The sequence below is a fragment of the Kogia breviceps genome, chromosome 12, assembly GCF_026419965.1.
Source record: "Kogia breviceps isolate mKogBre1 chromosome 12, mKogBre1 haplotype 1, whole genome shotgun sequence".
Lineage (NCBI taxonomy): Eukaryota > Metazoa > Chordata > Mammalia > Artiodactyla > Physeteridae > Kogia > Kogia breviceps.
The window spans coordinates 33725245-33747791 of NC_081321.1; the positions used below are offsets into that span (position 1 = coordinate 33725245).

The following is a 22547-nucleotide window of genomic DNA, read 5'->3' on the forward strand; positions in this document are numbered from 1 at the left end:
TTATTGAAGAGACTGTCTTTTCTCCATTGTATATCCTTGCCTCCTTTGTCATAGATTAGTTGACCATAGGTGCATGGGTTTATGTGTGGGCTTCCTATCTTGTTCCATTGGTCTGTTTCTGTTTTTGTGCCAGTACCATATTGTCTTGATTACTGTAGCTTTGTAGTATAGTCTGAAGTCAGGGAGTCTGATTTCTCCAGCTCCGTTTTTTTCCCTCATGACTGCTTTGGGTATTCGAGGTTTTTTTGTGTCTCCATACAAATTTTAAGATTATTTTAAGATTATTTGTTCTAGTTCTGTAATTTTCTTTTTTTGTAGTATCTTTGTCTGGTTTTGGTTTCAGCGTGATGCTGGCCTCATAGAATGACTTTGGGAGTGTTCCTTCCTCCGCAATTTTTTGAAAGAGTTTGAGAAGGATGGATGTTAGCTCTTCTCTAAATGTTTGATAGAATTCATCTGTGAAGCCATCTGGTTCTAGTTCTGTAAAAAATGCCAGTGGTAGTTTGATAGGGATTGCATTGAATCTGTAGATTGCTTTGGGTAGTACAGTCATTTTCACAATGTTGATTTTTCCAATCCAAGAACATGGTATATCTCTCCATCTGTTGGTATCATCTTTAATTTCTTTCATCAGTGTCTTATAGTTTTCAGAGTACTGGTCTTTTGCCTCCTTAGGTAGGTTTGTTCCTAGGTATTTTATTCTTTTGGATGTGATGGCAAATGGGATTGTTTCCTTAATTTCTTGTTCTGATACTTTGTTGTTAATGTATAGAAGTGCAATAGATTTCTGTATACTAATTTTGTATCCTGCAATTTTACTGAATTCATTGATGAGTTCTAGTAGTTTTCTGTTGGCATCTTTATGATTTTCTATGTAAAGTATCATGCCATTTGTAAACAGTGACAGTTTTACTTCTTCCTTTTCAATTTGAATTCCTTTTATTTCTTTTTCTTCTTTGATTGCTATGGATACAACTTCCAAAACTATGTTGAATAATAGTGTCAAGAGTCGGCATCCTTGTCTTATTCGTGTTTTTAGAGGAAATGCTTTCACCATATGACCCAGCAATTCCACCCCGTGAGTATATATCTGAAAAAAACAAAACAAAACCAAAAACACTGATTTGAAAAGATACATGCACCCCAATGTTCACAGCAGCATTATTTACAATTGCCAAGGTATGGAAACAACCTAAGTGTCTGTCACTGGATAAATGGATAAAGAATATGTGGTATGTTTATACAATGGAATACTACTCAGCCTTAAAAAAGAACAAAATTTAGCCATTTGCAGCAACACAGATCGACTTGGAGGGCATTATGCTAAATGAAATTAGTCATACAAAGAAAAATACTGTATAATATCACTTGTATTTGTAATCTAATAAAATAATACAAACAAATATATATGCAGAACAGAAGTGAACTCACAGATATAGAAAACAAACTTATGGTTACCAAAGGGGAAAGGGAAGTGGGGAGGGACAAATTAAGGGTATTGGATTAACAGGTACAAACTCCTACATAGCACAGGAAATTACACATTTTATTTTGTAATAACCTATAATGGAGTATAATACGCAAAAACATTGACTCACTATGCTGTGCACTGAATCAAATACAATATTATAAATCAACTCTAGTTCAGTTAAAAAAATATTTTTATTATGTTGATATTTTTCAGTCTCACTATCATATATATAGGAGGGATATTGTTGTTTTTTTTTTTAATTCTCTTTGGGGTCTGGTAAAGCCATTCCTATCTTACCAAGGAAGTATTTTATTTTGTTTATTTTTTGGCTGTGTTGGGTCTTTGTTGCTGCACACGGGTTTTCTCTAGTTGCAGTGAACGGGGGCTACTCTTCATTGGGGCATGTGGGCTTCTCATCACAGTGGCTTCTCTTGTTGTGGAGCACAGGTTCTAGGTGCATGGGCTTCAGTAGTTGTGGCTCATGGGCTCAATAGTTGTGGCTTGTGGGCTCTGGAGTTCAGATTCAGTAGTTGTGGCACACAGGCTTAGTTGCTCCATGGCATGTGGGATCTTCCTGGACCAGGGCTCAAACCCGTGTCCCCTGCATCGGCAGGTGGATTCTTAACCACTGAGCCACCAGGGAAGTCCCGGGATATTGGTTTTTATTTATGCCCTTTGATATGCTTCTTAAATTTGAGAATTAAATTTGAGACTTTCTTTCATCTGGTGACAATCTCTACTGAGTCCCAGTCTTAAATTTGAGAATTCATGTTTTTTGTCAATTCTAAATGTTTCTCAATTCTTACCTCTTCATATATTCCATCTCTTTCATTCTAATTCCTAGTAGATATATGCTGGGCTTTCTATTCTATTCTATTCTTCAGATAGATCTTATACTTTAACCTTTCTTTTCTATTTTTTATCTCTTTATTTTCTGTGTTCCTTTATGCATAAATTTCTCACCTATATTCTAATTCACTAATTCTTTCTTCTACTATATTTAAACTGCTGTTCTCCAGTTCATTGAGGTTTTTTTTTGCGGTACGCGAGACTCTCACTGTTGTGGCCTCTCCCATTGCGGAGCACAGGCTCCGGACGTGCAGGCTCAGCGGCCATGGCTCACGGGCCTAGCCGCTCCGCGGCATGTGGGATCTTCCCAGACCGGGGCACGAACCCATGTCCCCTGCTTCGGCAGGCGGACTCTCAACCACTGCGCCACCAGGGAAGCCCTGAGTTTTTTATTGTAGTTACTAAATCTTTCATCTTATGATATTATAATTTCTCTTTTTTACATTGCCATTTAAAAAATATCACCCTTGGGGCTTCCCTGGTGGCGCAGTGGTTGAGAATCTGCCTGCTAATGCAGGCGACACGGGTTCGAGCCCTGGTCTGGGAGGATCCCACATGCCGCGGAGCAACTGGGCCCGTGAGCCACAACTACTGAGCCTGTGCGTCTGGAGCCTGTGCTCCGCAACAAGAGAGGCCGCGATGGAGAGAGGCCCGCGCACCGCGATGAAGAGTGGCCCCCACTTGCCACAATTAGAGAAAGCCCTCGCACAGAAACAAAGACCCAACACAGCAAAAATAAATAAATTAATTAATAAACTCCTACCCCCAACATCTTTAAAAAAATTAAAAATAAAAAAATAAAAAATATCACCCTTTCCTTCTTTCTTAATTTTTTACCTCCTTAATTGTTTTAAGGAGATAGTTTTATAAGCACTTTGTTACTTTATCCCATATTCTTGGTAATGCTAATCTCTCTGTTACATATGCTGATTCTCTTGTGTTGTGAACTCATCTTCATCACATGCATGGCCTCAAAGCCGTATTTTCTGTCACTGTTTTGATATTTTCCCTTTGGCCAAATATATCCAATATACCACCAGGCTGTATTGTTATTTCAGCTCTTGAGTTTAATGTTCTGGCTTTGACTCCTGCTTTGTTTCTGGTTGATTTCGCTTTTTGTCTTTTGAGTTCAGCTCTGTATTAAAATATTTTGCTACATTTTATTTTTTATTTCTATATGTTTGTAAAGGAAAGGATGTTCTCTTTCCTGTTCTCTGTGCTGCTAAAACAGAACATCTTTTTAAAAGCAAGTGTTTAAAGAACACTTGTTCTTTTAAAGAGGGGTTTAAAATGGCCCATTTTGTATTCTAAAGGGACCCACATTAAAAGGATGCCTGGAAAGGACCGTTCATACAGATTTGAGTAATATTTAAGAGGCGTGCAGTAGGTCAATTCAAGAGACTTGAGCCTAAGCACTTGGTGAGGTTCTGTGGTGGTGCTGGTGGCAGTTTGGTCTGGGTCTGTTGATGAATCATGGTGCTGTTCATTGGAATCAGGAACAGGGAAAATTCATATATTCTGATACTTGTAGGATATGCAGGTAGAAAGATCCAGAAGGCAACAGGAAATACTAGTCAAGAGCTCTGGAGATGAATGGGGATTTAATCTTGTGGCTGGAAGTTGGAGACGTGGCTGTACATTACAGGGAGAATGTATGCAGTGAGTAGAGACTGGTACAGTGAGTCCTATTAATATAAATATTAGAGAATAGTACAATGAGCACTAGAAATAGAATGAGTCCAGAAGAGAATGGCATGAGGGGAATAAAGAAAGACACTCTTAGTGAACACTGATACCCTCACATATCCAGGAGGACAGCTGGTGATTCAAAAGATGGACAATAAAGACCCAGTAAGTTCAGATTTTAAAGTGTGAGATGATCAATGTTGGTGATATGTCAATAAGGAAAGGAAGTCAGAATATAATTATGATAAGAGAAAGTGAATTGTTTATATTCACATGATTAAGAGCAGGCATCATGGATGACAAAGGCACTGGAGATGGCCTCTGAAGAACCATCTCTAACCACCGAAGCCTACAGAGGAAGAGAGTTAGATTTCATCTCAGATGGTATAGGCTGTTGTTCATATTGATTCAATACTAGGATGCAGTTCACCAACTACATTATTTAGCTGGCCAGACTAAAATAGAAATTATTATGTTAGTACCCAAACCAGGAAGAAGGATTCCTTCAAATGCAACCAATTTGGGAATCTAGGCCCTACCTGTCAAGATGCAAAACTGTGCTGTTTCAGCCAGAGGGATGAGAGAGCTGTTTCTTTTACACAGGATAGGACCCTGGAGCCAACTACTTCTGAACAGTTGATGAAACATTTGTAGGTCTTATGCAAACTAAAAGCTGCTTTCTTCTCTGTCTAAATCAAAGCTCTCTCCTCTACCATCATTTCCCCTGTGAGTTCTAGCTGCTTGGGCCTCCATGAGCATTCAGCTCTGTCTCTTCAACTCAGGAAAGCTCCGGGACTCAGCCTGGTTTCTTTCCCCATCCCCGTGCCGTAGCCTAGAAAAACTCTCAAGGCAGCAAGTGGGACAATCGTAGGGCCTGCTTCTCACAGATCACTGTCATGTGTTGCCTGATGCCCAATGTTTTAAGAATCAAATTTTTAATTTATTTGGCCTGTTATTTTAGTAACTTCCCGTCAGCATTTCATCTCTTTCCTTCCTACCTTGATACCAATAATTTATGAGGCATCTATGTAGTTTGCATTTGAATGACCTCCATGTCCTTTAGTTCCACTTTTTGATTTGACTCTCTAATTTGACACTTTTTTCCCTTAGTCAAACAATTTTAATCAAGTTAATAGTAAGCAGTAAAAGGGCAGTTACATGAGAAGTCCTATATTTTATGTGATTAAACTGTTTTTCATTGTCTTTACTTGTAAGCTGTTGAAGGTGGGGTGCACTCCTGAATCTTCTTTCTTGTGGAATAAACTACGTATCGTTCTGGAGTGCCACTTCAATGAATTCATGCTTTGTCCAGATGAACTTAGCAGCAGTCACGTTCTTGTTGTTGGAGCATCACTGATTGCACAGTGAAGCCAAGGATGCCATTCCGGGAGCACCACGCTTCCATCCACATCCCATGATGTGTTTTTGCCATTCATTTCAGTAGTGTGTATGACTCATCAGTGATGGCCAAAAAACTGCTGCTGTCTTCAGAGTGTTTGTCTCCATGTTTGTCCTCCCCACTAGTGTACCAATCCTCACGTTGTTTGCCCTGAGGAAAATTCATAGATTGCCGCGGAGGCCGACGTGGCTGCTGATCCGCTGCAGCCCGCATTCAGGACTTGCAGGAACTCCATCGTGTCCCATAGGCCCAGCCTCTGGGGTGCATTGAGCAAAACCCGCTCAGGGAGAAAGCTGCCAGGAGCAGCTGGGAGCGCATGATAGAACGTTTCACGTGGGAGAATATTCAGACTCGTGTTACGTCTTCTTCGGTAAGAATTAGAAGCTGATTTTATGCATTTAGAACTAATTCTTTTCATTGTCATAATAAAAACAATTTAAGAAACACATTAGGATGGATATACAAAATTATATTTAATAGCCAAATTCTAAGACTTAGAATGAGGAGAACAGGGAAGCAGAACATTGTGGAAAATGAAGCCCTAACAATGCTTATTCCTTCTGGCTGTGTTTACTTTACAAAACAGCATTTAAACAGCAAACACTTCAGTTTTAATGAAGTCTCAAATGGGACAAACCTGATTCGGATTTAATTAGTTGAAAAAAATTGCCGAAAATTAGTAGTTTGGAATTTTTGAAAGATACTGTCTTGGACTACTGATAATTGCAATCATAGTTGTTTTTCAGTTGCAGAGCTGAAAGTTTGTATAAAATAAGCCATTAGAACTGAAGAAAAAATTAAGAATACAGAGATAGTAGGAGGACCAGGGAATTATTTTATATCTTCAGGCCTGGCATTATGTCCAGTAGATTTGTGAGACTCAGTAAATCCTTGTGAAATAAAGAATGAATGGAGGAATGAATTCTGAATCCTGGAAGGCAAGGATTGTACTTATCTTGTTCACTGTTAAACTTACAATACCTAGTTTTGGGTCTGGCACATTGTACACAATAAACATTTTTATTGGTTGGGTTAATGAATGAATTAAAATTGCATGCCTTACAGATATATCGTTGTATGCCAATTTGAAAATATATTTTCAGTTCAGGAAATTTCCAGTCCTTATCTAACTGAAAAGTTATGCTAAAAAAATGGGAGGCAACCTGAGTCAATGATATACTGGTTGGAGGAGTTTACACATCTCTTCCAATCTAGTGATGAAGGAATTTATGTTGCAAATAAGAGTTGTGTTGCAAAAGCTGAAAATTTGTAAGAGTTCATCTGTAGGAGATTCCTTTTTCCATTTCTATTTGAAGTCCCTTTCATGAAGAAGAAATGGAAAGATAAAAATGCCAAAAAAGCAGACACAGAAATTTAAAGAGAAAGGAAAATTAGTCAGCAACCATGCACCGCAAATCACTACTCAAACAATGAAGACTCATGAGATCCAGACAAAAGATGCTGCAAGGCCAAGGCTAGACCTCAGGGAACAAACGGGGGCTAGTTCCGATGTCTCCCTCCCCTCCCCCCACCCTGAGTTCACAAGAATGTTTTATCATAAACTCCTTGTTCATTATAAGTAGAAATGCCCAGTTTTCTTCTTGCCCTTCGAAACCAGTTTTGGCGTAAGTAAGATGGTCATGCTGTCAAGTCACTATGGAGGCCCAGCCAACATCGATGGGTGAAAATGCCTGGAGAGAGCAGCCCAGGTCAACAGCTCTCCTGTATAGCAGCATTTCCACTAGTTTTATTCCTATAGGTGCATGCGAGAGGCTATATTAGCATCCTATCAGGAAACAACTGCCACAAAACAAGAGTGCTTAACATGAGAAATGCTAATTTTATACTTGGGTCATTTCAATCTTACTCACTGATGTTAGACTCCAGTTATTGGTGGAGGTACTTCTGGGCATTTAGGTTAAAAAAAAAAAAAAAAAACCAAGCAAGAAAACCCCCCACATAACTGTCTCCAGGTCATCCTCCATCCCTCCCCTGCCTGGGATGTTGGAGAATCTGTGTGAGCCTGAAAGACAGCAGCAGTTCCCCCTCTCTCTCCCATTAGACCCCAAGGAAACAGTAAGACCTAGTTTGTGGGGACTTTGCCATTCCCCCACTCAGCAAAAGACAATTTCCTCTGTGTTGCAACTTTCTATTTGGCGAGAGGATGGAAGGTTTGGCAGGACCAGAGCTGGCTACTAAAAGCAGGCAAAGTAAAACCTCACAATGAGTTGCCTCTTTTTCAGCTTGGCACATGATGTTAGGAGCTGGAATAGAGAAACACTTGTAATAAGTTGCAGTTGGGAGGAGGGTGATGGTGCTTCTGTAGAAGTCTTGTGTTTTTATCCCCTCCCCCCCTTTCGGTGGCATAATCATGAGCCTCACTTTTGTTTTTCATATTTTAAATTCAGCCTGTACTGAACTTGCCACAGAAATAGATCTGCACTGACACTCCCACTCTCAAGCTGCCGGTGCTGGGTCGCAGGTTTGACATTGCTTGAGCTAACTCAGAAACTAGAAAGTTGAAGTGGCCTTAAAAACGTAGCTACATGAATAGACCCACTTCCTGGTTGGAAAACCTGGATCGTATTTTATTTCCATCTCTGACACTCTGACACATCTTTAACATCAGCACTAGGCTCGTCACACAGTGATTACCAACACTCACAAGGTCGTGTTAAAAAAGGGAATTGCTTTATGACACAGGCATATTTTTTTCCCAAGAGAAAGGGTACAGTGGGAATCATTCTCACTTGGACAAAAGCTCTCATGCGGATGCCTGATGCCTGGAAGTCAGATTAATGGAACCACTGGGTCAAGGCCTTTCATCAGAGTGGGAGGTCAGAATCAGGGAGGCCTAGGGGGAGGCAGCAGGAGGCCCTGGCAGGAGAGGTGGACAGAGCATCAAAGGTAGAGGTTAGAAAGGCAGGCCAAGATGTCAGGGACCCTTGCCAGGGGGGACCTCACTCCAGGGCTGAAAACCAGAGCAGGCCTTCAACTCTTGGAGGAGTGCTAAGATCGGGTGGGAGGAAAGAGAGCCCAGAGCTCTGCCCCTAGAGACTAGTCAGCATTTATGGAGCAACTGAGCCGGGCACCGGGCTGCCAATGTTCTGTATGCCCACCAATGCTCTTGTCCCAATACATGTCATCTGTTTATTCACTCTTGTATCTGTCACTGGCTGGTGAGTTCCTGGAGGGAAAGGCCTGTGTATGTCTTGATCACTAAACAGGGTACCTGGCATATAGAAAATGTTTGGGAAATGTTTGTTGATTGAGTAAGTGACCTTACATCTTTCAAATTATTCCCATGTTCCTGTTGACCCAACCGAGTGCCAGAGAGACTAAGAGGGAAGAGAGGTCCCAGATTCTGCAGATGGCGCCCAGTGTGGACTCAATCTGGATTTCTGACAAGCCAAGAATCAAACCAAGGGGCAGAAGATAAGGGTTACTTATCTTTTAGGTCTAATAGCTACAGCTGCAGACCTTCCAAAAGGGAAAGCAGTAGCAGTAGCAAAGCCAAGTCAAGGATCCAAGTTTAACTGCCACATCAATGAAGATGTGGCAGTTAAGGGTAAGATTGTCAGACAAGATCTGGGACACCCAGTTAATTAGAATTTCATATAAACAACAAATGATTTTTTAGTATAAATATGTCCCAGATATTGTATGAATGTACTTAGATTTTAAAAGTATTCCTTGTTTATCTGAAATTCAAATATAACTGGCATCCTGAGGTTTTACTTGCCAAATTTGGCAACCCTAGATGGGGGTTGGTTTTGGGGGTGCAGGTGGGAATCGGCGGGTAGGTTAACCCATCTCAGCAGCCACAAAGCTAGCTCCAGAGGGTCCCAGCACTCCCATGACAGGGGTGCTCCGTGGAGGGTAAGAACTTTAGAACCACAGCCCACCAGGTCCTGATTTAGCAGCAGCCTGAGTGCCCTCTTGTTACCTCCTCAGAAGGGGAGCCCACTGGTGCTGCTTCTTTTCCCTGGTCCTCCCGCCCCTGCAATGAATCTCACTGTCATATTTCCCGAGACAGCATGCGGCTGGGGTAGTTTGTCACTCTTCAGTACAGATGGCCTGCCACAGAATAGGTGCTCAGTACATATTTCTTGAATGAATGAACAAATCAGTTTTAAAATGTGTCACCGCCCTTCTTCCAGACTGTCCACAGTCAACTCTGGCACATTTCTCAGGTTTAATCAGTTGTGGCCAGAGTATCAGGGCCAATTAGGGTCTTGGTGCAAAAGCGTAAGAGTGTTTTTCTGAAAGAGACCCCTGGGCTTCTTTCTCAGCAGGGATCTGTAGGCGTGGCAGGTGATCTGACATTTTATCCTATCAGTTGGCATGGCCCCTCTGGTACACTCGGCTTGTGCAGTCAGCCTGTCTGAGAAGCATGGCCCCTCCAGGATGCCAGCCTCAGACCATTACCAACCAATAAGCTTTAATCATATTAATGTTGGGGTGATTATACAATTCATTATCTAAACTGAGATACTTTGATGGAGTAAAAGAAAGTGCTAGTCATAATGCAACTAGGAAACATAATATAAACCCAAACTGGGACATACTGACATCTTAATTTCTGTGAATAATAAACACGCCCTAGAATCCCCTGGACGCCATGATCGCCAAATGCTGCTCTTTGGACACAGTGACCATATTACCTGGTCAGCCGCATACATGCCCCTGGACTGCTTTTCCTCCAGGTAGTTTATCAGGAAAGAGTCTATGAGATTTTCCTCACAAATCTGATTCATGTAATACTTTGCTCAGTATGTTTCTGTCTCTATCACAGATTAGACGTCTCTTAAAGATGATGGTCCATGCCATTTACTTTTGTATTCTAGCACCTGGCACAGTTCCTTACACTTGGAAAGTGTACTTGTATCAATAGCATAGGCTGTTACGGTGCAAAAACAAACCACCCTCAAATTTTGGTGGCTTGTAAGGAAAAGAGTTTTTCTTTTTCACACCACATGTCCAGTGTCGGTCAGCTTGGACTCTGTTCCACATCCTGTTTAATCTGGAACCCAGACTGATGAGCAATTTTTGTCTGGAATGTGGCGGGTCTCACGGCAGAGGGAAAAGAGACGATGTCGAATCACAGACTTGCTCTTAAAGTTTCTGCTCAGGGCTTCCCTGGTGGCGCAGTGGTTGAGAGCCCACCTGCCGATGCAGGGGACACGGGTTCGTGCCCCGGTCCGGGAAGATCCCACGTGCCGCGGAGCGGCTGGGCTCGTGAGCCATGGCCACTGAGCCTGCGCGTCCGGAGCCTGCGCTCTGCAGCGGGAGAGGCCACAGCAGTGAGAGGCCCGCGTACCGCAAAAAAAAAAAAAAAAAAGTTTTTGCTCAGAGGAGAGAGCTACCTCCACTTGCTTTCCATTGTTAAAGCCAGTTAGGCAGCCAACTCTGCTTCAGTGAGGAAGGGAAATAGAATTTTCTCACAGGGAAGCATAGCAAATGTTTTGAACAATAGTACCAAATCTACCACATACCCGGTGAATGTGAATGGAGCTCAACTGAGCATCATTATTTAACTCTGTGCTCCAGACTTTCCTGACACGAAGGAGAGGTGAGGAGGGCTGCAATGGGGGTGGGGTAGCGGAAAAAGCACACTCTGTGTACAACATTTGAGGAGCCCAGCATGTCTGCTCACCTTTCTGCTTTCTGTTTAGGCACATGTCTACCTGGGAGAAATGAGGAAAGCTTCAGTTCTAGTCTTTTCCTTACCCATCTTCTCCTTCCCCAGGGTCACGGCTGGGAAGAGAGTCTAGCCATCCTAGCAGGATCAAAGAATAGCAGCTCTCTGATTTCAAACCATTCCAGCTCTGGGGCTAGAATATGAATTCCTTCAATTATTTGACACCTACCCCTTGCCAAGTGCCAGGTACCGGGCACTGTCCAGGGGCCCATGAAGGTTTCGATAACGTCAAGGTTCTTGCCTTCAAGCATCTTGCACTCAATAGAGGAACAAGACATGTGCAAGTAATTCTAGGTGACGGGACTTATGTCAAGTCCTCGATGCTTGAAATTCCTGTGCTCCAGCCCACTTGAGTCTCTCTGGTTGCAAGTCCTGGCCAGTTTGGGTTTAACCCAACACACTAGGTGCAGACGGAGTCCCAGTGGTTATTAAAGTGACTCCTGCCTTCTCCAGGAAGCCTTTCTCAACTCAGACAGAGGAGGCTTAAGTTCCTACCAGACTCAGTCTGACCCCTTCGCTCCCCTCCTTTGCTATGTGCTTTGAATGTAATTATAAAGATATTCAATTGAATTGTCTATCAAATATTTGGGTATATCATGGCCCCTGTGATCCACCGCCCTGAAATACAATTATACAAATACAATTGGATTTTTCTAGTGATCCCAGGTTAGAATTTGGTCACTGCCTTGGGAAGATCATTTGTATTTTGAGGAGCTAATCAGACAAGATAGGCATGACCAGAGTCCTTAGAACACACCCCGGGCAGACCACAGCCATTCTCAGCTGTGACAGTCCCTTCCAAGGCCTCCCTAAGGACCACAGCAAGCCTCACAGAGAGTCACTTAGCTCTTAGGTGATGAACTGTTTCACCATCCACATCTCACTAAGTGGTTTTGGGAAATTTAGAATTAGCTAAGGTCTCAGGACACATTTCTTAAAATGATCAGGGTTTAACCATACTCCCAAGCATACGTCCCAGCAGATTCTAGAGTTCTGATCCATTAACGTTCTGATTCCAGGTTGACATCTCAGACTTCTGTTTTACCCATGAAAAACTGAAGTTCAGGGAGATTTAAGCAAGTTTTCCTAAGGTCATATATTGTTGATTGAAACATTCTACAACTCTAAAACGTTAGACCTATATATGAACTGGAATCTGTTAGGACATTTGATGGCCAGAAAGACAGGACAAGTTTTAGTGAGTTCTGTGTTTATAAAGATGTCTCTTTTTATATTTTTCAGTTTATAAGAGTCATGTTAAATTAGGTAACTCTGGGAAGCATGTGCTGCTTGTTTCACAATAGTACTGATACTTTAAAAGTCAGATTTCTGAGTCATGTTGAGTTATTCACACAAACAAAACCTGAACCTGGGAAATGAAATAACAGGGACAAACACAGTGACATCATGTCTCTTCTATAGAAAACTAGAGAGACCCAGAAAGGAACTTTCTCCAGGAATTAGGGCAAAGTTGAATACTGGGCATCACCCAGTTACAATGACAGATAAAGGAAAATCATGTCTGCTGAACTCAACAAAATTGGGATATTGTCTTTAATAAACAACAAACTGCTGTTGGTGTGGAATATTATGAACTCCACTTTACTGGTTCCATGAATATCCTCATACTTTTGGGGTTCCTTTTTGGACCCTACTGCCTCTTCTCCAGGAGTCAAAATACTCCTTGTTTTTCAGGGACAATGCTTATTCATAAGTTTCTTGATCCCTCTGGTTGGAAATAGCTCCCCTCTCATTGATTGCTTCTGATGGTGATTTGAATAAGCATCCTTTATAGCCTCCGTCATATTCTAGCCAAGCACATATAATTATCGTCATGTTTCACTTCCTCTGCTGTATAATAAGCCACCTGAAGATAGGGATTGTGTCATTTCTCCTTTGTGTCCTCATAAGGTCTAGCACTGTGCCAAGTGCATATTCCACATCCGCCAAATGTTTGTGCATTTAGTGAAACTGAATTATATTTGAATTGATAGGCCCATGGCTGGGGCAAAGCCTAAAAAACACTCTGTTGATATAAAAGAAAACAAAGAAATGATGAACATTTTAAACATCAGAATTAAGATGGAGGAACAGGTACTTTTCAAACTTGGAGAAAATTTTCTCTTCTGTTCGTTGTATATTTTGTATATGATTAATATATATTATCAAAAATGAGTTAAGTATATTGTTTCGTGCTTGAAAGAAAATATGCTTCCTTATGAAAATAGTAAAAAAAGACTTTGAAATATTACTTTCCTCCTTTTCTATGTTTCTACTATCCTAAATAATACAAAGGCCACATTAATGACCTGTGTTAGAAAGTTGGCTTTTACAAAATCACCATAGGATGTTATATTATTATTTAAGTTCCATTTGCAGGCTTGATAGCCCATTTACCCTTTTTACCCTTTAAAAATTCTCTGTATTCAGTGGTGGACTAGAGGGCCCGACCTTGTGGAAACGCTGGCATATTTTATGAGTGGACAAGGCTGAGGCCAGCTCAATCTCGAGTGAGAAAAAGATTAAAGGGACAAAGGCCAGCCCATGACCCACTGTCAGCCTGCAGGCCCGGGTCGACACCTAGCAGATATAGTTCAACCTCTCCACAGAAGATTCCTTCAGTAGATGAATCACTCTAGTTTACGGTGACATTTTGTGTGGTCAGCTGTATATACTTGGCTTGTGTTAAGAGAGTTTGTACAGATGTTTAAAATGTATTGATACTCTAGGTAGTATGTGTATGTGTTATAAGGAACCAATACACAGGGGGAATGGATAAAGGAGGCAATATTTGTTGAGTACCTGCCATGTTTTAGTTAATATAACTTTAAATAATTATAGTAATAAAAATGATGATGATGGCAAAAATAATGTCATTTTAAATAAGTACTTGCTCCGTCCACACATTTAGCTATTTAATTCTTCCAGCAAACTTTAAATGTACTCTGTTTCATAGAGTGAAGAACCTTGGTGATTTTAGTAACTTGTTCAAGATCTTATAGTCAGTTAGTGCCGGAGCCAGGATTTGACCTGATCTAGCCAGGGATGGTTTAGTTGCAGGCTCAGACCTTATCTCAGGCTAGCTCAAGGAACAAAAGAGGTATTTTCTTTAATTTAATTAATTAATTATTTTGGGGGGGCAGCGATGGGTCTTCGGTGCGGACTTCTAATTGTGGCGCTCGGACTTCAGGGCGTGTGGGCTCTGTAGTTTGCGGCACGCAGCCTCTCTCGTTGAGGAGCGTGAGCTCAGTAGTTGTGGTGCGTGGGCTTAGTTCCCCCACGGCATGTGGGATCTTAGTTTCCTGACCAGGGATCTAACCTGCATCCCCTGCATTGGAAGGCAGATTTTTTTTTTTTTTTCTTTCGGTACGCGGCCTCGCAGTGCTGTGGCCTCCCGCGTCGCGGAGCACAGGCTCCGGACGCGCAGGCTCGGCGGCCATGGCTCACGGGCCCAGCCGCTCCGCGGCATGTGGGATCCTCCCGGACCGGGGCACGAACCCGCGTCCCCTGCATCGGCAGGCAGACTCCCAACCACTGCGCCACCAGCGAAGCCCGGAAGGCAGATTTTTTTTACCACTCGACCACCAGGGAAGTCCCCCTTTCCTTTATTTAAAAAAAAAAAATTTTTTTTAAATTTTAGAATACTTCAGGCAGAAAAAATTGTGACGCCAGTACAGAATTTCCTTACACTCAACAGTTTCCCTTATTGTTAACATATTGTCTAGTTTCTTTGTTATAATTAAAAAATCAATATTGATACCTTATTGTGAACTATGAACTATAGTTTATTCAGATTTCTTTAGTTTTTACCCAATGTCCTTTTTCTATTCCAGGATCCTAGCCAAGATACCATATGAAATTTAGTCATCCTGTCTCCTAGGGCTCATCTCAGTTGTGATGGTTTCACACACTTCCCTTGTTTTTGACGACCTTGACAGTTTTCAGGCATACTGGTCAGGTATTTTGTAGACTGTCCCTCAACTGAGGCTTGTCAGTGCTTTTCTTATACGTTGACTGAGGTTATACGTTCGGGGAGGAAGAGCACAAACCTAAAGCACCATCATCATCACATTGTATCAAAGTTACATGCCATCAACATGACTTGTCACTGTTAATGATGTTGACTTTGATCGCCCGGCAGAGGTAGTGTTGTCAGGTTTCCCCACTTTAAAGTTACTCAAAACAAGTTTTTTGTTGTTGTTGAAATAATTCAGAGAAACTTCACAAAAATGAATTCTAGCTGGTTCCTCAGGAATTGAAAATTATCAGGAAGGTACTGATGCTTTCTCTTTGGGACTATAGGCTCTCTCATTTCCTTTACTTTGGGTGTTTTCTTCATTATCTCTCTCTTTTTTTTTTTTTTTTTTTTTTTTTTTTTTTTTTTTTTTTTACTAACTGGTGATAGATTCCTGGCTCTCAGGAACTCTGTTTGCTGATTTCACTATTCTCCTCTTTCTACGCTTTTTGACTTGGCTGCCGGCAACCTGGCCCACATCCCTCTCACCTCTTCCTGGTCATGAACCTCCTCAGCTTGTGTCTCACTTTCTTCTAGTTTCTTTTCCCATCACAGGTGGCCCTTGATCTCACCTGGTGTTAGTCACTGTCCCAAGCACTTGTCCCCGAACTAACTTGATCATTAAAACAACCCTATGAGGTGGGATTTCACTGGTGGCGGTTCAGTGGTTAGGACTCGGTGCTTTCATTGCTAAGGCCCTGGGTTCAATACCTGGTAGAGGAAGGAACCAAGATCCTGCAAGCTGTGTGGCGTGGCTGAAAAAAAAAAAGAACCTTGTGAGGTACGTAGAATATCCCTATTTTATAGATGATGAAATTGGGGTTGAGAGTAGAGAAGGTTAAGAAATTTTCTTAAATTGCTATAAGTGATGGACTTGCGTTGAAGCCAGGTTTTTCAGACTCCAAAGCCAATGCTTGAAAGCCTAAAGGCACAACACCATCCTATATTGAGCCTCTAAAACTCCCAACAATCCTTTAAGGTTAAGGAGTTTAAGTGGGGCAGTATAGGATTGTCCTTGCCCTAGATTAGCCAGCTAGTAAGTGGTGGAGCTGGGCTTAGACCCTGGTTTTCACAGCCTGAAGTCCACCACAACAGCTCGTCTTCCAAAATACTGAAATATATAAATTAGCCAGGTGAATTTCATTGTTTTAGGCCTGTTCTGAAAAGGTGAAAATAAAGATGTAAAATCTAATACCCAACTATTCCTGACTAAATCAGTTCAGATCCAGGTTTTGTCACTCATTAGCATATACCTTGAGTGAGTACTGAATCAGATAAGGCAACTTTAGATCTGGACCTTGTGATTAAAATACGTATTAGGAAGTTTGCAAGACTAGTGGATGAAAAGAACAGAAAGATAAACAATAAAAATACTGAACCTTCAGTGGCGTTATTTACAATAGCCAGACCTTGGAAGCAACTTAAGTGTCCATTAACAGATGAATGGAGAAGATGTGATATATATATATATATATATATATATATATATATATATATATATATATATATATATACACACATACATGCATCTATATGTATATATACAATGGAATATTACTCAGCCATAAAAAATGAGATATTGCCATTTGCAGCAACATGGGTGGACCTAGAGATGATCATACTGAGTGAAATAAGTCAGACACAGAAAGACAAATATCATATGATGTCACTTATACGTGGAATCTAAAAAACTGAATCAACTGAACTTATTTACAAAACAGAAACAGACTCACAGACATAGAAAACAAACTTACTGTTACCAAAGGGGAGACAGGGAGGGATAAATTGGGAGTATGGGATTAACACTACCATATATAAGATAGATGAACAACAAGGATTTACTGTATAGCACACTTTATTCAATAGCTTGTAATAAACTATACTGGAAAAGAATCAGAAAAAATATAGATATGTACATATCTATATATATAACCAAATCACTTTGCTGTATACCTGAAACTAACACAATACTGTTAATCAACTATACACTAATAAAAAAAAATACTGAAGCTTCCACAGTTGGTAAATGTGCTGTTTTGTGGATCTTAATGTGTATGTACATTGGTGCAGATGCTGGGAACCATGCGTGTTGAGGGTGTTTCCTGATACCCCTGATATCCTGGGATATTGAGTGATTGCCATGGCCTTGAACTTGTAGGAAACAGCCCCACTTAATCTTGACTTTTCTTAGTATGTCGGTGGCTATAGTAACCACAAAGTAGTTAGTAAAGGTGAAAGATGATGGCAACTTGGATGAGGTAGTACTAGAAGAGGTAGAGAAAAAGAATGAGTGGTTTCAAGACATTGAATGTGGAGGCAAAGATGCGGAAGTCGTCAAGGATGATGGCATGCAAATTAGTGTCATTTACTAAGACAAGGACACCAGAAAAAGATCATGTTTGGTTGGGTGGGGTTGGGTGGGGTGGGGGCGATCATGACTATGGATTCTTTAAATATCCAAAGGAACATGTCAAGGGTAGACCACTGGATATATGACTAGAATTCAGGGAGTGATCTGGGCTAGAGTGATGTATTTGTGAGTGATCTACATATGGGTAAGTAACACTATGGGTATTGTTCAAAGCTCCTAGAGAGAGAAAGAGTGAAAAGATAAGAGGGCCTAATGGCTAGATAATGATTAATTTTCAAAGGAGAAGAGTAAGTGATAGGCTAATAATTGGAGACAAGCTGGAAAAAATCCACATGAATAAATGTGAGAACTGGAAATAATCTAGTGCCAGGAAAGAGACTATTTCAATGAGAGAGATAAGTTATAGATTAACAAACCATGGAATCATTAGTTAATTCATCAATTAATCAGACAGTTAGTGAAAATTTCTTCTGTTCCAACAATGGTTAAAAACTGGGACTATTAAGACTATTAGGATCCTAATAAACTTAGTTCTTTGATATGGCCTCTTGAGTCAGAAGCTGGTCATGGATTATTTGTACTAGTCACTTTCCTCCTGATTTCTTCTCCATTTTATTTTTGTCATTTCTTTGCATTTAGCACTTCCATGAAGGACTAGGCAATAATAGAGAAAGGAAGTTATAGTAAAAGCACTAGTTTTTTTCTCCATCTTTCCTAGTGCTGATACAAAATTGATGGTGTAGGAATAAAATCCTGGGAACGACTAGGCTTTTAAAAGTTTGTTTTTCATTGTTGTCACTGAATCTCAGAAGTTGACAGTACTTCAACTGGACTACAAAATATCTAACTGTATGTATTTTTCTGATCAGACTCATGTAGTATTTCAAAGTAGTTCAAGTAAATATAATGCATCAAGAAAAAAATGAAGAAGCTAATATTACTGAGGAGACAATATGCATTTGACAACTATTTAATATTTCAATGTCTTATGTTCAAAACCATCTAAATATTCAGAAGGTAATAACCTGTGCAGTTAAATACAGGATCATATAAAACAGTGTCCTACTAGCAAAAGTAATTATTTTCCCTCCTCACTGATTGTTATCCCAGAGGGGGAAGAACCTTGATATATCACAACTCCAAGGTTGCGCTGGGATGGGATAATGTAAAAACTCAGAATAACTTGAAAATGCTTTCATTCAGAGACAAAACAGGATTCATTTTGTGAGAGTCCTTTATTATGCAGAAACTTCTTATATTCTTAGTGTATCCTGACCGATACTGACTAAACGTTATTTAGGATTACGGCTTTCAGACTTGTATCTTTTGGTATGAAATGACATTATGCAGTAGAAAGGCCGTCTATTTGCTGACCAACATATCATTCAAATCAAATATTCTGTCATGCCATTTCACACCAGAAACAGAGCTAGGTCTGGAATTAGGAGCCCGGGAGGAAGCAAAAACCTGTCTTCTGCGATTCAAGGTTTCTCCAAAAGTTCTTTGCTCATAACATCTCCCTGCTCAACTCCCACCCTCAACCAACCATTGTGTGAAGCATTCCCATTACTCACTCTTTTGAATAAAAGCACTAATGTATAAATGCTATCTTGGAGTGATAAGATATAAAGTCATTTTTTTAAGATAAGACATTTCATTACTTCTTGGGAATGAGACATTTGGATATGGGAAACAGCCAATTAAATACTCAGCACCATGTTAACTGTCTCGCATGATATAAAGTAGTATTTTTTTTCATGTCCTCACACAAGTTATATTCTTATTTTAAGCTATACTGAACAGAAACTGAGCTAGGCATTCATCTTAGCACTGTGAAGACATAAGAAGAAAGTAAGACACAGAAAAACAGTGTGTTCCAAACAAAAGGAAAATGACCAAAAGAGATCCTAAGTTTGATCTAGATACTTTAATGATCTTTTAAGGGGAAAAAAAGAAAATAGCCAGGTCTTTTAGGCAGGAACTTCAACATCCCACTTTAATGGCTCATGAAGTTACCATTCCTTGTGCTTAGCAATGTTACTCTTTATTCTCTGGGCCATTCATTTGTTTTTCATATTTCACTTATTGACATCCATTTCCCCATCTCAAAAATTGACTCCCGGGTGAGATATACTGTGGAAATGTGCTCATCTCACTACTTGCCACATCTCAGCAAACTCCCACCAACAGTCTCCAGTGATCTTGACCGTAACCGAAGTGCCAGGACTCTCCACCTGGGAGACATCCTAACACACGAGCCTCCCTGTGCACAGGCAGAAAGGCACCTGCCCGTGAAATAATGCTCTTCCCTTCGTTCCTGGATCAGGGAGTCTACTTCTGCCAGCCTGGTCCAGCTAGGAACCTTGGTCAATAAGGAGCTTCATTTAACGTCTTCCCCTGCTCTCCCAGCTCTGCTGCTCCTGACCATCTGTGCTGTAGCTCATTACCCTGCAAGGAACCACTTCCCAGCATGGGACTAACACTTATCTGCAAGACTGACTCCTAAATGTTCTGCACGTTGTCGTTCTGGATGACTGTGGTCGCTAACTAAAAGCTAGACAATAAGCAAGTCAGAACATGTCAAGGGTACTTGGAGAAAAACAGTTAAAGAAAAATTACTTGGGTGGAAGATAAAAGTCCAATATGTTTTCATTTAATTTGGCTGAGATAGCATGGTATTAAATTATCCAATCATCCATATTCATAGCCAAAGAGTCATTTTTGTGGTAGCTAAATCTAAAAGAAATCTGCAATAAATAGACATCCATAAATAAAATCAGCTGCCTTATAATTTTTATTGGCTTCAATGAGAGGATAACATAAATAGTATTTTGTTTCTATTATAACACAGTTATTAAGGCAGGATAGTCAAACGTTATTGTAGTTCCTCCTAATTATATAATTGCTGTTATATAAACCAGTTTCCTTTCTGCTGGTTAAAGAAGAGACTTTCTATTTTATAGCAGCTCAGCCATGTCACTGGTGTGTTAACAAAGCACTATTTGTATCATTCAGGATTCACCCATCATTTTATACTCACAAAATTTTAATCAACATCATCATTGCCTCTCTTTGGAAGGTGAGAATTTTACTTTTGCAGGGAAACATAGGCTTGCCTTATTCTTAGAGTGGATTTTTATTAAGAACTAATTTCCATACAAAATAATTGATGAATGTTCTTTCCAGTTGGAAAAGACACTGGAATGTATAGTGTGTTCTTTCCTTATGGACTGTGCATAACTAGCTTCATTTCTTCATTTCTTAACCTGCAATGGAAGTCTTGGCCTGCTTTACAAAGTCTATTGCCTTGAATTGGGGTAAATTTGAGATGTTCTCAGACCATCTTTAATCAAATGGGCAGAACAGATAATATTTTTTAAATAATAGCATGCCTGCAATCCTTGTTCACAATTCTTTGTAGGAAAGACAGTAGATTTCCTTCTCTCTATTTCTTGGACATGGCTAGAAAAGCAACTGGCTTTAGTGGAGTCAGAAACTCTGGCCCTGTGATGCTGGGAAAGACGTTTAGTATATTTGAGCCTCAGTTCTCTCCCTGCAAAGTGAGATGTTGAATGGGATGTTCCTTGAGTTCCCTTTAAATTGTATAGAAATTGTAAAAAGCTGATTAAGCTGACTTTCCATGCTTATTTATGAAGGTTCTTTGAAACAGATGATGGAGAGAAAAGCAAGCAAAATAGTGGAGGAAGAAAACCCAAAAAGTGGAGAACGTGTAGGACGATGCGAGGGCGGCTCATCGTGGCTGGCAGCCTGACTCTCCTTCCTCCCTCTGTTTCCGATAACTTTCTCCACGATGCCCTGAATGATCTCACACCACGAGGAAAGTCTGGGTGTGGGTTGAAAAGGAAGAGGGTGAATTTTACTTGCTGAGAATGCCAAGTTTAGTCTGAAATTCATTAGTTCCTTAAGTGATAGTTAAAATAATGGAACATTAGGTCAGAGGGGCAGTAGTTAAAGACGGGCAAAAACGACTGCTAATCCCAAATTCCCCTGTAATGTCATCTGAGGCAAAAGTTTTCCAGAATTAAAAAAAAAAGTTTAGTTATATCATTTAGATGGTCAACATATGTCATACCCCGAAAACATATGCTTCTCCCTAAAATGCTACTCGGAAAATGTATCTTCTAAATTTGTATCCTAACTACTCTTTCACTGTGTGCGTGTGCGTGTATGTGTGTGTGCATCCATGTGGTGTTTTTTTTTAAAGTCACCTGGAAGCCTATGATGGCCCCAAGTAAATCTGCCTGCTGCCTGAGGCACATTTTTTTCTTGGCTCTATGTTTCCTCTAGGTCTGTGTTTGCCATAGTGTGCTGTGGTGGTTTGTCTTCATTTCACTGCCACCCAATGAGAGAAGTCCCTTGAGGACATAAATTACATCTTCTATCTTCCCAGAGCCCAAACTGCCCATGGATCAGGGTGGATCAGTCATGGTGCTAGGGTGGGTGATGGGCAGACACAAGTCCAAACTTAGATGCTTAGAGTTCTGTGGGGGTACCTGGAGTGAAAAATGTCTATGATGTCAATATATGGCAATAGATCCTCTAATTGATATGTGACCCAGGGGACAGTAAGTCATAAAATATTTGGTTGTCGGGGCAGAAGAATGAGAAAGAGTGATGATAGAGTAGCTTGCCTTATAATCATATAATATATACTATATATATACTATACTATAATATATAATATATATTATATATATATACATATAATATATATTATATATAATATGTATATAATATACTATAATATAATATATCATATAATAGATACTGCTGAAATTAGAGGTAAGAAATGCTGAATTAGAGAGTTAGTTTCCTTACTTCCAATGAGATGATGAGGTCTCATAGTTCCACACAGGTACAACATGAAGTCAGGATTTAAAAAACTGAACAGTAGGTAATAGCCCCACATTGCTCCCAACTCCAACTGTGGGCCCCACACTCCAAACTCGGAGGAGATAAATGCAGGCTTCACCTCCAGCTTCTGTCCACACAGTCTGTTCTCTGGGTCTGGAAATGTTTCCCTCCACTTTTCTG

General features: G+C 40.4%; 1 pseudogene; it reads right to left on the bottom strand.

Moving 5' to 3' along the window:
* Positions 1-5210: 5210 nt before the first annotated feature.
* LOC131767106 (NADH dehydrogenase [ubiquinone] 1 alpha subcomplex subunit 12 pseudogene) lies at positions 5211-5640 on the bottom strand (annotated as a pseudogene).
* Positions 5641-22547: the final 16907 nt, after the last annotated feature.